The sequence below is a fragment of the Anneissia japonica genome, unplaced genomic scaffold, assembly GCF_011630105.1.
Source record: "Anneissia japonica isolate Jap-2015-1 unplaced genomic scaffold, ASM1163010v1 scaffold288213_len26777_cov110, whole genome shotgun sequence".
Classification (NCBI taxonomy): domain Eukaryota; kingdom Metazoa; phylum Echinodermata; class Crinoidea; order Comatulida; family Comatulidae; genus Anneissia; species Anneissia japonica.
The window spans coordinates 14,755-26,771 of NW_022758839.1; the positions used below are offsets into that span (position 1 = coordinate 14,755).

A 12,017-nucleotide genomic window follows, 5' to 3' on the forward strand; every position below is an offset into this window, starting at 1 on the left:
AAGCTGAAACACTAATATAGTAGATGCTACCCAAGGAACTCGATTGTTCTGCACACAATCGTTAGCTATTAAACTCGAGTACGCTACAGAGCTTTGGATTAGTATCTGATATAGTATGTAATACGGAATTTCAATTTCTCCACACAATGAAACACTAATCGCAAAAACAAAGTATTTGTAATGAGCTCACAAAGCGTCTATTTTTAGGTGGCGACCCACTTTCATACGCCCTCTTTTTGGCAACCCAAGACATTATAATTGTCATACCACAATGCTATTCTCATGTTATGTGTTGATTAAGCTGCACTGCATACCAAACCGATCAGAAATCGGATTAGTATCCTAGGGATTAAGGGACACTAGCGTTCAGCGCATCTGAAACGCGGTCCAAATGTCGGTAGATCCAGTGTGAATGCAGCTTAACTTAGGCCTATTACTTGCCACAAGCTCAATAATGGTAATGGTCTTCCAATTCTAGAGCGCACAATACTGTGCTATGTCTGAGCTCTATGCATTATTTTACCCAGTGTCAAAGAAAAGGAAACGACATAAAACAAGAACATTAAGATTAGAATTGTGAAACAAGATATAATTAAGGGTTTAAAAAGGGCTGAATGCAAATCATAATGCTTCTGTTTTCTTACATATTGCCTTTTGTTTTTGTTTTTCGGGTGTTTTTTTTAATTTTCTTTATGGAAAATCTATGCTATTATAATTCGACACTCGTAATTTTGAAATGTTTATTAATGCAAAAGTTTAATAACACAATGGCGAATTTTCGACCTATGCAGACGAGGTTAACTGGGTAAAGACTAATTGAAAAATGTGATGAAGCTCGCACATCCCCAACGAATTAAAGAATAGAATTAACTCATTTTAAACACGGTGTAACTATTACTTGTTGACTGGCACGTCGTGTTATTAGTGAGCTATGTTCCTGTCAAATTAATTTTAATGATCTTATCAATCCCTGAAGGAATTGGCGACGTACAGTGCAACAATGGGCGTAGATTCTTCTAGGATTTGTATTGACAATGAATTTTCTCATCTTCGTAGCTACCTATGGGTTATTTTTAAGTCATTTGTATTACGGCTGTGTAGAAGTATTTTTCACTATGTTTCGAAATATGCTTTACTGTGTCAGAAGCAGTCTCGAGACCTTTAAAAATGTTTTGGCGACCCAAAATTGGGTCGCAAAACCTAGTTTTAGCTTTAGTTATCTAGAGTACATAGTCTAAGCATGAAAAGCTTGAGCAATGGCAAGAAGAAATTCTAATCAGGAAAGAGATTAATAAACATGAATAGATAAATACTTTGTCATTTATACCTTCTCGGAAATTCAGTCTAATGAATTATTCAAGAAAACCACATTCAGTAAAATTGATTTTAAAAACATCTGATTTGAAGTTCAATGACTGACGTGGGCTATCTAAAAAAAAAAAAAATCTTTTGTACAATATATAACAATAATTATTATTAATAAAAAAACACTTTATATGGATGGAACACGCACATACATAGTGCATTCACATAAAAAATCAGATGAAACAGATGAAATTCTCACAGTAAATTACAAAAAGAAATGAAATATATTTAGGTAAACTACAATAGGGCCAAAACAACAAATTAGTTATCGAATTTGCAATTGTAGATTTTTCAAAAAATTCTTCCTATTTATGCCATGATCAAAAAACACAAACATTTAATCTGTTTAAATTTAAAGAGTATTAGGTAAAATTTACAAGAACTGTCAAAACTCAGTAAAGCATTACTATAGAGAAAAAATAAATCTCCCCAACAACATACAAATAAACAACAATAAAACAACCAACAATAAACAACAGCAACTGCTCACTCGTCCGCGCATTCCTCCACGCTTAAATACGGTGGCAAGTTATTACATTGGGGTTTTTTTTGAAGAGCTAATAACAAAAAAATATTATGTAGATGCAATTCGAACTCACAACATAAGTTCATTAGAACACATCCTTAAAAACCGACCGAACCATCCATGCAACGTGCACTATTAGTGGTAATGGCAGTAATGTACAGTCCTTGCTCAAACCCCTATTTTGTTTGTAAGTGTGTGGGGATCACCCCGAGGTCCAACTTAAAAAAAGAGCGATGACCGTTTTTTTTTTTTTTTTGGAAATCACCTTTAGTTTGTGTACAAAATTTCCTGCACGTTCATTCAAAACTAGCGACGCTGGACGCTTTTAAAGTTTTGCGTTGGTAACAAGTACAAGAACAAGAACAGCAGTGATGCTCTGGGGTTAGTGCCTTGTGTGGATCCAAAAATATGTGATATTGTTCAAAGCAAGATATCAAGTTTGTCTTTACCAAGTACTGCTTGGTTGTAATAATTGTAATAAACGGTGGCAATTTACCTCACACACTATCAAATTTCATTTGACAAAACACTGTTGTATGCCCATAGTCATGATGTGTCCATATATAGTCATGATTTGCCCATATATAGTCATGATGTGCCCATATAGTCATGATGTGCCCATATATAGTCATGATGTGTACATAGTCATGACGTGCTTATATATGTTAAAATTATGTTAAATAAAAACAAAGAATTGCATAATAAATGGTCATTTTTTCCAACGAGATACAAATTTGCTGATTTAGTTACTTTTTTACCAAAAATTATAGTAAAATATTTTGTACTGATTACCAGCAAAATTTATAAGCCTTTGCCAAGAATATGTGAGCTGTCGTGACAAAATGAGTCTTGTGGTACAATAATTGAAAACAATTAGTATTGATATACAACAAAACCTCGAGTAGAAGCCCAATGGGCTTAATCTTGAGAAGAAGCCCATCTCAAATTGAAGCCCCCGCTTCTTTAGTTTTCAAAAGTAGCCTTGAAAAGAAACCCATCTCGAAAGAAGCCCAGGGCTTCAAATTGAGGTTTGACGGTATTTAGATCAAATAAATAAACTTAAAAACTTAAATATCTGAGCTCTGTTAAAGAACTGTAGCTTAATATTAAATGGGTTCTATTATAAATATGAAAATATTAACTTAAACATAATAAATGTTATATTAATTCTCTAGATAGGGAATGATGAGCCACGCTTTTAACAAAGTATGTAAAAAGTTTCGTAAAAATTAGAAAAAAAAAGAAGAAATTATTGACCCAAAACATTTACAAAAATTGGTATTTAATTGGAGAGGGCATTAAAGGGAAAGGCTGTGTATTACACTAACTTTCATTTCCTTAAGCATTCAGTTTTACAATTAAACAATACATTATTGTACATTAACACAAAAAAAATACCAATTTGTCAGTATAACACAGGCAGTATGTCTAGAAAAATATTTTTCACATACTAGCAACACATTTTTATACTAGCTATACAATATACTGTACTATGTTGGTAAACCAATTTTTTGTCGTTTTAAATTACATTACTTTTTCAAAATTTCCATCTGTGCAATTTATAAAGACTAAATGACATTTACCTTTCTGTAACAGACTTTGATGGCTGAGGGCGCCCTTGTAAACATTACTTTCAACCCGGTGTGTGACTAAGCTTTATTTAATTTGTCTTTTTAGTTATGTAGTGGGGTCATGACCCCCGGCCAGCCAAGTGTTGCCCATTTGGATCAATACAGGACTGCTGCTCTTCCGATGATGATCACAGTCTGCATCACTGACGTTCAGTACCGAGCATCTAATTCAAAAATAATTAAATCATAATTAATCAAGACAGGTGCACAGCGTCTGTGACCACTGATTTGGATTTGGCGCTATATAAATCCTTAACATTTTATTTGTATTATTAATAATCTAACCACTTAATTAAAACATTTGCTGATACGTACTGATCTGACGTTAAATGATAAAAATGTTACTGGTATTAAAATGATGATTATAATTGTTATTATTATTATTATTATTATTATTATTATTATTATTATCATCATCACATCATGACAACAGATAATTTTTCAATAACCTGGACAGAGCTTAACTATTTAAACATTTGCTGACCTATACTGAGGATATGTTAAACAAAAAAAATAATGATTATAATGATAAAAATAATGATGATATTGATTATAAGATAATAATGATGATAAAGGTAGGCTCCTTATGATGATAAAAAGATGAGAATAATCCTGATGATAATTGTATTGATTATTATGTATTCAGTATCAGGCTATGTCTGAAGAATAAACATGCTGTATATACAGCCAGTCACAGGACATTTGGTTCTGGATCTGTGAATTTTCAACAACATTTTGTTCGGCTTGCAAAATTAACATGAACACAAGAATGACTCACTTCAAGGTAACGTACATACAGCTGTCCGCACATTTCCATGGCTTGTAATTCTGTTTCACTCTATCCCACCAACCTCAGTTTGAGTACGTTCACCATCAGGTTAAAGGTCAATAGCCAGGTGGGCTTTGTCTGCTGTGCAGTAATACATGCATCGTTATCGTTATACCAAAATATTTTGCAATATAATATTTCGGCATTTAAGAAATATAATTTTGGCAATTTTATTGTCATTTAAAAATAATAAAATTAGAATTATGAAACAAGATATAAACAAACAATAAATGGAATAAGTTCCTTATGTTAATTGTTTAAAGTTAGACTGCTTTCCCTTAAATACATGGTTTAAAAAACTTGGACTGTTATTTATTTTATATAATTTCAGCAAACCTGCCTCGCAGCTTTACTGTATTTCTTGTATTTCTGCATTGCATTTTATGTAAAGGCAAAATCAATGATATATGATGATATGAGAACGAATCACCATGCACTTTGTTTTTTTATTTGATGTCACACACAGTTCTTTGGCGCTATGCATAAGTAGAGGTCAAATATTGATAATCTGAGGGGTACCATACCTGTCACTGTGCATTACTTGGCTGTGGAGAGAATCTTCAGATCTACAGGCCACACATCCTGTCATCACACAATGGCTACAGGCCTTGTCTCCCAAACCACTATTCAACAAAATAAATAATTAAAATTATTATGATAAATTTTGGGAATAAACAATCAGTTACTGAAAACATTAATATAATATTATTTTAAAACAATTAAATAAAAATAGTAATAATATTAAAATAATATCCGTTAATACTTATTTCAAAACAAGAATCTAATAATGCATGTATTAGTAAAATAAAAAGAAAATAATGAATTATCATTAATCTGTCATTTCTTACCTGTTTGTTTCTTCAACATCATTGATGGACTCACTAGAAGTAAGCTGTAAAGAACAAATATGTTATTATAATGACAATAATAATGGTAATGAAAGGGTACAGTGAATCTAAATTAACTGCTAGTTAGAAATCAGGTCTAGAATTTGCTTCTTTAAATCTATGATAACTGTTTTTTTTGCTTGTTGCTAATAAGACCTCACACAGAGAATGCATATACTAAAAATGAAATCTTGCCACATTAAATTGATCACAACAAAGGACATCAAAATCGACTCCAAGATTATTATTATCATGAATTAATAATAAATAATTAGTGAACCTGGAAATCTTGGTAGAAAGATACTTGCTTTGCTATCCCAGGGTCATGGGTTCAATTCCTGTCACATAAACAGTTATTAAAGGACATTTCCAATACAGTAATTTAAACTTTTAAACAGATGTAGCACAGAAAATATATTTTCACCCAACAAACACCTTTGGTCTCTGAGAAATGATACCAACAGCTTTCCCTATTGTCCATGAACACAAATGGTAACGATTGCACTATTTGTGATTTGCTAACTACACTATAATTATCAGTGCAACTTTTTACAATAAAGATAGTTGCTTTCTCATCATATTTGTGAAGACATACCATGCCATACTCCAATTCATGTTTATTATCATGTATTTCTGTAAACCTGTGCAACATATTCTACCAAAACAAAATCAAGTCTTCATTGATAGTTTAAAATATAAATCTGGTTTAACAAAGTTTTTAGGTGCTGGCCTTGTGATTTGAGGCAAGCGATTGCACTCCCCCATACCAAAATCCCTTAGTAGACATTACTCATTTTTAGGATATTTAGCCATATGGCACTTAGTAGATTTAGCCCTATTGATTATTAAACGCCTACTAATAGGTAGGTTTCAGTAGATATTAGTAGTTTTTTCACTTCATTAGCATATATTTTGCGGAGGTTTTCAATAACAATAACTACTAATATTCTATTACCATCTACCTATCAGTGGTCTATTGATAAAGTACAAATTGTTCTATCAGTCACCTTAATAGACAGACAAAACCTACTTAGAATCTGCTAATAATATGTTAATTTTATCTAATTATTGGGCCTACATAGTATCTTCTGACACAAACCTACTTATAAATTATGGACTGTCTACTTAAAATTATAAATTGATAACAACTATTTAGCACCTATCTAATATAGATATTAATATACTACCGCCAACCCTTTGTTAAAACGTCATACATTCTGAATTCATAGTTTTTCCCTACTTTGCTATGGACAAATAATAATTATGATGATGAAAAAGATGATGATAATGTAGAGGAAGCTGTGCAAGATTAATTAACAGGCCCTTTTATGTGAAGTGTCAAGCGAGGCCCGTAGCCTAAGTTACGGTTGGGAATTTGGAGACATTATCGTCGTCGTCAAATGTTCAATGCACACAGTCGGACAATTATAGATGATTTATGTTATCTGTTTTGTATAGAAATTAAAATCTGAAACCCATCAAATATCAGTTCAGGCATTCATTTATCTGTCTGTGGAAAATATAACATATGAATCATACAAAATGAAAAGAATTCAAATAAAATTTAAAATATGTAAAAAATATCTACACTAAATCAAAATGGAATATTCACTGCCTGTTGGATCCCTGTTTTAGTATTGCAGGGGTTCTGAAGGCTTTACAGTATAACCAATCCCAGTATTTCTGATAGATTGCTGATTAAAATGTAAAATTTAAGATTTTATATTCAGTACATTCTCAAATGTTAAGTAAATCTCATATATCCCAAAATTATGTTACATTCATGCACCGAAGTAGAAAGTTTAAATTAATAATTTTGATATGTTTCATGTTGAATGATTTTTAATGATATTATTACAGTCTAATATGTCCACAACATTAAAGTCCTATCCTTTAAACTTCTAACCTACTAAACTTTGCATATTTCAATATACATATATATTGCTTAAATCAAGGTCCACTCATTAAATTAGTATATATAGTATAGAGAATTTTGTCTGTCAATCTCAGATATCCAAATTTTAGGAAATTATGTTTTATGAATGCACCGAAATGACAACTTTAACCTAATAACTTTGATATGTATATGTTTTATGTTGTTTGTTGAATGGACTTCTTTAATAATAATGTTACAGTCTAATATGACCTCAACATAATAAAGTCCACTCTGCAAATGTTATAGCATAATACTGTACAGAGAATTTTGATGTTTATCAATATCATCATATTAGATCCAAATCAGGTTTTATGCAAGCATCGACGAGGAAAGATTAACCATAATAATTATGATATGTACATGTTTTATGTTATGCGTTGATTGGTCTTAGTTAATAATATTACAGTTTAATGGCTTAATGTAATAATATTACAGTTTAACGGTTTACAATAATATTACAGATTAATGGCCCCGGAACCCTGAACTCCCGACTTGGGGCCCTTGGCGGCCCCCTAGCCCCAATCATCAGGGCTCGTGCTTCGCTCGCAATCGGACCATTTCACTTCTCGTGGCTACGGCCCTGCTACTGTATGACGTGTGTGGCTGAACCGTGTTTAGTTGAATCATGGTAGAAAGAAGAAACAATCAACAATTGTCGGAGGGGGGGGGGGCGAGGTGGGGAAACACAAATGTACAGTATTATTTATTTAATAAAATAATATTTAATTTGTATACAATAAAATGTTATCACTGAGAAAACAGGTAATGATGTCAAAATATTGTATATACATGGAGGCTTCATGATCAAAATTTTGCCAAGATTTTGTATGTTGGTCCCTGGCGCAGCTGGGCTGCTGGGCCGCGGCTTGGTGCCTGGAATCGTAAATAGGCCGTGAAGTAAAAAGTTTGCGGAACGCTGTTTTAGAAGATTGAGTTCTGCATTAATTCAAGTTTTCAGATTATTTAAAGAATATGATGGTATTGAAAGTACCCAATTTTTAAGTTAGCAGAAAGTTTGAGGAAAAAAGGTCATAAATTGAAGTTGGTAAAAGGCTTTGCTGGACTAAGAGTCCATCAGAATTTTTTTTTTTCAATTTACATTGTTAATCTATAGAACAATCTGAATAAGAATATTATTGAGTCTGACACAATGAATATATTCAAATCTCGATTGGAAGTGCATTGGCATCGTCACCGTTGAAGTACACCACCTGCGACCGATTCGAGGATTGTCATGTACAGAGGGACACACAAGCCTAAGGGCTTAATACGTCTCAATATTAATATAGATCAAGGTAGAATAATAATAAAATATTAAGTATAAAAATGATGATTATGATAAAGATGACGATTATGTTTAAGCTGCAGGCTCTGGAGGAAATGAAATTATATAGCTTCTTTTTTTCTCAGTTTTTAAATATTCAAAAATGTGTCTCATTAACTGTTCTCAAGGTTTTCCTTAAACAGCCTTTTGAGTCTGACAAAAATCAGTTGTACAACTTATCAATTTTGTTCTTCACCTGGAGCCTGGCTTAATTGATGGTGATATTGATGAAGATAGGATGATGATAATGCTGATGATAATTGTATTGATGATTGTGTATTCAGTATCAGGCTGTCTGAAGTATAAACATGCTGTAATATTACAGCCAGTCACAGCTAGACAATTGGTTCTGCATCTGTAAATTTTCAATAACATTAATGGATTTTGTTTGGCTCACAAAATTAACATGAACACAAGAATGACTCACTTCAAGGTAACTTACAGACACTGCTCAGACGTTTCCATGGCTTCAATTGTGTTTCACAGACCTAATCCCACACATCCATTCTTTCAACCTCATTTTGAGCGCGTTCACCATCAGGTTGAAGGTCAATAGTCAGGTGACCCTTCCCCGCTGCTTTAGAACTAAAGTAGATGCAAATAATATAGAGAAATTGTTCAATGTTTGTACTATGCAGTGTGCTACTTCATCTTTACTATATCTGTTTTTTTGCCATTATAATGTTTCAGATTTATTACACATTTTTTTCCATGTTCATTTTCATGTTTATTTATGAATTAAAATACAAAATAATTTTAAAAAGATATATAAACAAACAAAATGGAATGCAAGCTTGGTAAACTTCTCTATTAAGAGAGTAGTGTCAGGCACTGCTGGTTAAATCTGATCAAAAAACCATGTGCTATATGTTTACCCACACAGCTTTCTGTGTTGCTTATTCAATCAGATTGTTTCTTTTAAATACGGTTTACAAGATTTAAAAATTTAAAAATAAAGAATAACAGTAATTTAAGAATAATATCCATTTAATGCTCATTTGAAAATAAGAATCTACTTTTGAGAATAAAAAAAATCTGGCTTATAAAACATTAATATAATATAATTATTTAAAAAATAAATAAAAATAAGGATAATAATAGTAATATTAAAAAAATATCCTTTAATGCTAATTTCAAAATAGGAATCTATTTATTGCATGTGTTAGTAAGTGTTTTAAAAAATTGCACTTACAAGATTGGCGGATCTCATAAAGGAGATAATTCCATAACTTTGGACCAATCACAGAAAAAGCACTTTCACTAAAATCTCTTTTTGTAATGGGAACTACAAGTCGTAGGGGATCATCAGAGGACCTCAGACCTACACGTCCAGGCTGAAACTTTTTAAGCATATTTTGAATAAAATATGTTGGGCCTATTTCATGAACACTACTGTACACATGCAGTATTAAAGTCTATTCTCTGCTGGACTGACAACCAGTAAAGTTCTCATAGTAATGGCGAATTTTTTTGCGCGCCGATAAACCAGCCTTGCGGCACGATTTTGATGTTTTTGAAGAAGCTGTACATTGGAGTGCGATTCTTAAGCTTCAACTTATTTTCCAGCATTCACCAGGTACTTTTAAGTGATAACTAACGTACAACTGTTGTCTCTTATACACATCTAGATGTGTATAAGAGACAGCCTTTAAACTTCTAACCTACCCGGCTTTAAATAGGCATTAATTTGCGAACCTGCAACTGATCCCTGGGGAGGAACACCACATTTAATTGGATAGCCATCAGGAAAACTGCCTGATACACATACTCTACTACTGTGTTCACAGAGATTATGAACTGAACCAATTTATAGAGTCTATAGAGTGTACTGTAAATGTAGCTTTAGTGTGTAAGAATGGAGACGCTGGTGTTCAGCTCATCGGAACCGCGGTCAGAATTTTGGTTCAGATCAACTTTAGGCCTATTACTTGCCACTACCTCAATAATAGTCTAAACTCTATGCATTATTTTACCCAGTGTCAAGATGAAAAGGAAAGGAAGCAACTTTAAACAAGAACATAAATAGATTAAAATTGTGAAAAAAAAAGGATAAAATTTAAGTCTGGGTTTTAAAAGGGCCAAATGAAATCATAATGCTTTTGTTTTCTGACATATACCTTGTATTTGTTAGTTTTTTTGGGTTTTTTTTTTGGTGTTTTATTATTTTTTTTAATTATTTATTTATTTTTTTTAATGGAAAATCTATGATAGTATAATTTGATGGCTAAACCACTTGCCTCTTAATAATAAAAATATGCTATTTTATTTTGATAGTCAACCTCGGGTATGTGAAATAGACTGTGACAAAACGTTTCGATTTATATTTACTAGCAAAGTACACGAGGCATTTGTTACCGTTGATCATGTGGAGAATGTTCCATTTTATATTGTTGCGTACAGGCCTATTTACTACACTCGTAATTTTGAAATGCTTATTAACGCAAAAGTTCAATAACACAATGACGAATTAGGCGAGGTGAACTGGGTAGAGAGAAATTGAAAAAATAAGTGAAGCTTGCACGTCCCCAACAAATTAAAAAAAAGAATAGAATTAACTCATTTTTAACACGATGCAACTATTACTTGTTGACTGGTCAGTCTTGTTATTAGTGAAATGTTCCCGCCAAATTCAGTTTAATGACCTTATCAATCCCTGAGATTGGAGATGGTACAACAATGGGCGTAGGTTCTTCTAGGATTTGGGTTGACAGAGCTACCTCTGGGTTAATTTAATTCATTTGTATTACTGCTGTGTAGAAGTATTTTTTACTATGTTTCGAAATATGCTTTACTGAGTCAGAAGCAGTCTTGCGACCATAAAAAATGCTTTGTTGACCCAAAGTTGGGTCGCGACCCATAGTACACAATAAGTAGGGATCTAAACTTCACAGTCTAAGCATGGTCTAAGTTTGAGCAATCGCCAGAAAAAAATTCTCATCAGGAAAGAGATAAATAAACATAAAGAGATAAATACTTTATTATCCTTTATACCTTCTGGGAAATTCAGACCATATTTAGTAAAAATTGATTTGAAAAACATCTGATTTGAAGTGCAAGTGTTACGAATTATGTGGACTATCAGAAAAAAACAAAAATTGTACAATACATATAATAATTATTATTAATAAACAAACACTTTATATCGATGGAACACGCGCATGCATAGTGCGTTCACATACAAAATCAAAACATAAAAAAACAGATGAAATCCTCACAGTAAATTACAAAAAGAAATGACACTACAACAGGGCCAAAACATTAAATTAGTTATCGAATTTGCAATTGTAGATTTTTAAACTTCTTCATTTTTATGCCATGAGTGTATATTAAGACAAAAATTTAATCTGTTTAAATTTAAAAAGTATAAGGTGAAATTTACAATAACAATAAAAACTCATTAAAGCATTACTATGGAGAAAAAAAAATCTCCCCAACAACATAAAAATGTCTCTGCCCGTGTAGTTAATATTGTGAAATTGTCCCTTAGAGAATGAAAGCTTTACTATTAATGAAAAAGCA

General features: G+C 32.2%; 1 long non-coding RNA gene across 2 annotated transcripts; it reads right to left on the reverse strand.

Moving 5' to 3' along the window:
- Window positions 1–683: 683 nt before the first annotated feature.
- Window positions 684–9,186, reverse strand: LOC117125443. 2 transcript variants are annotated; one of them, XR_004448122.1, is made up of 5 exons: window positions 8,941–9,186; window positions 5,200–5,243; window positions 4,876–4,974; window positions 4,301–4,429; window positions 684–3,686 (listed from the first exon to the last, which is right to left on the reverse strand). It is a non-coding gene; the product is annotated as an uncharacterized LOC117125443 (long non-coding RNA). The 2 variants fall into 2 exon arrangements; XR_004448121.1 differs by having other exon boundaries at window positions 4,301–4,432.
- Window positions 9,187–12,017: the final 2,831 nt, after the last annotated feature.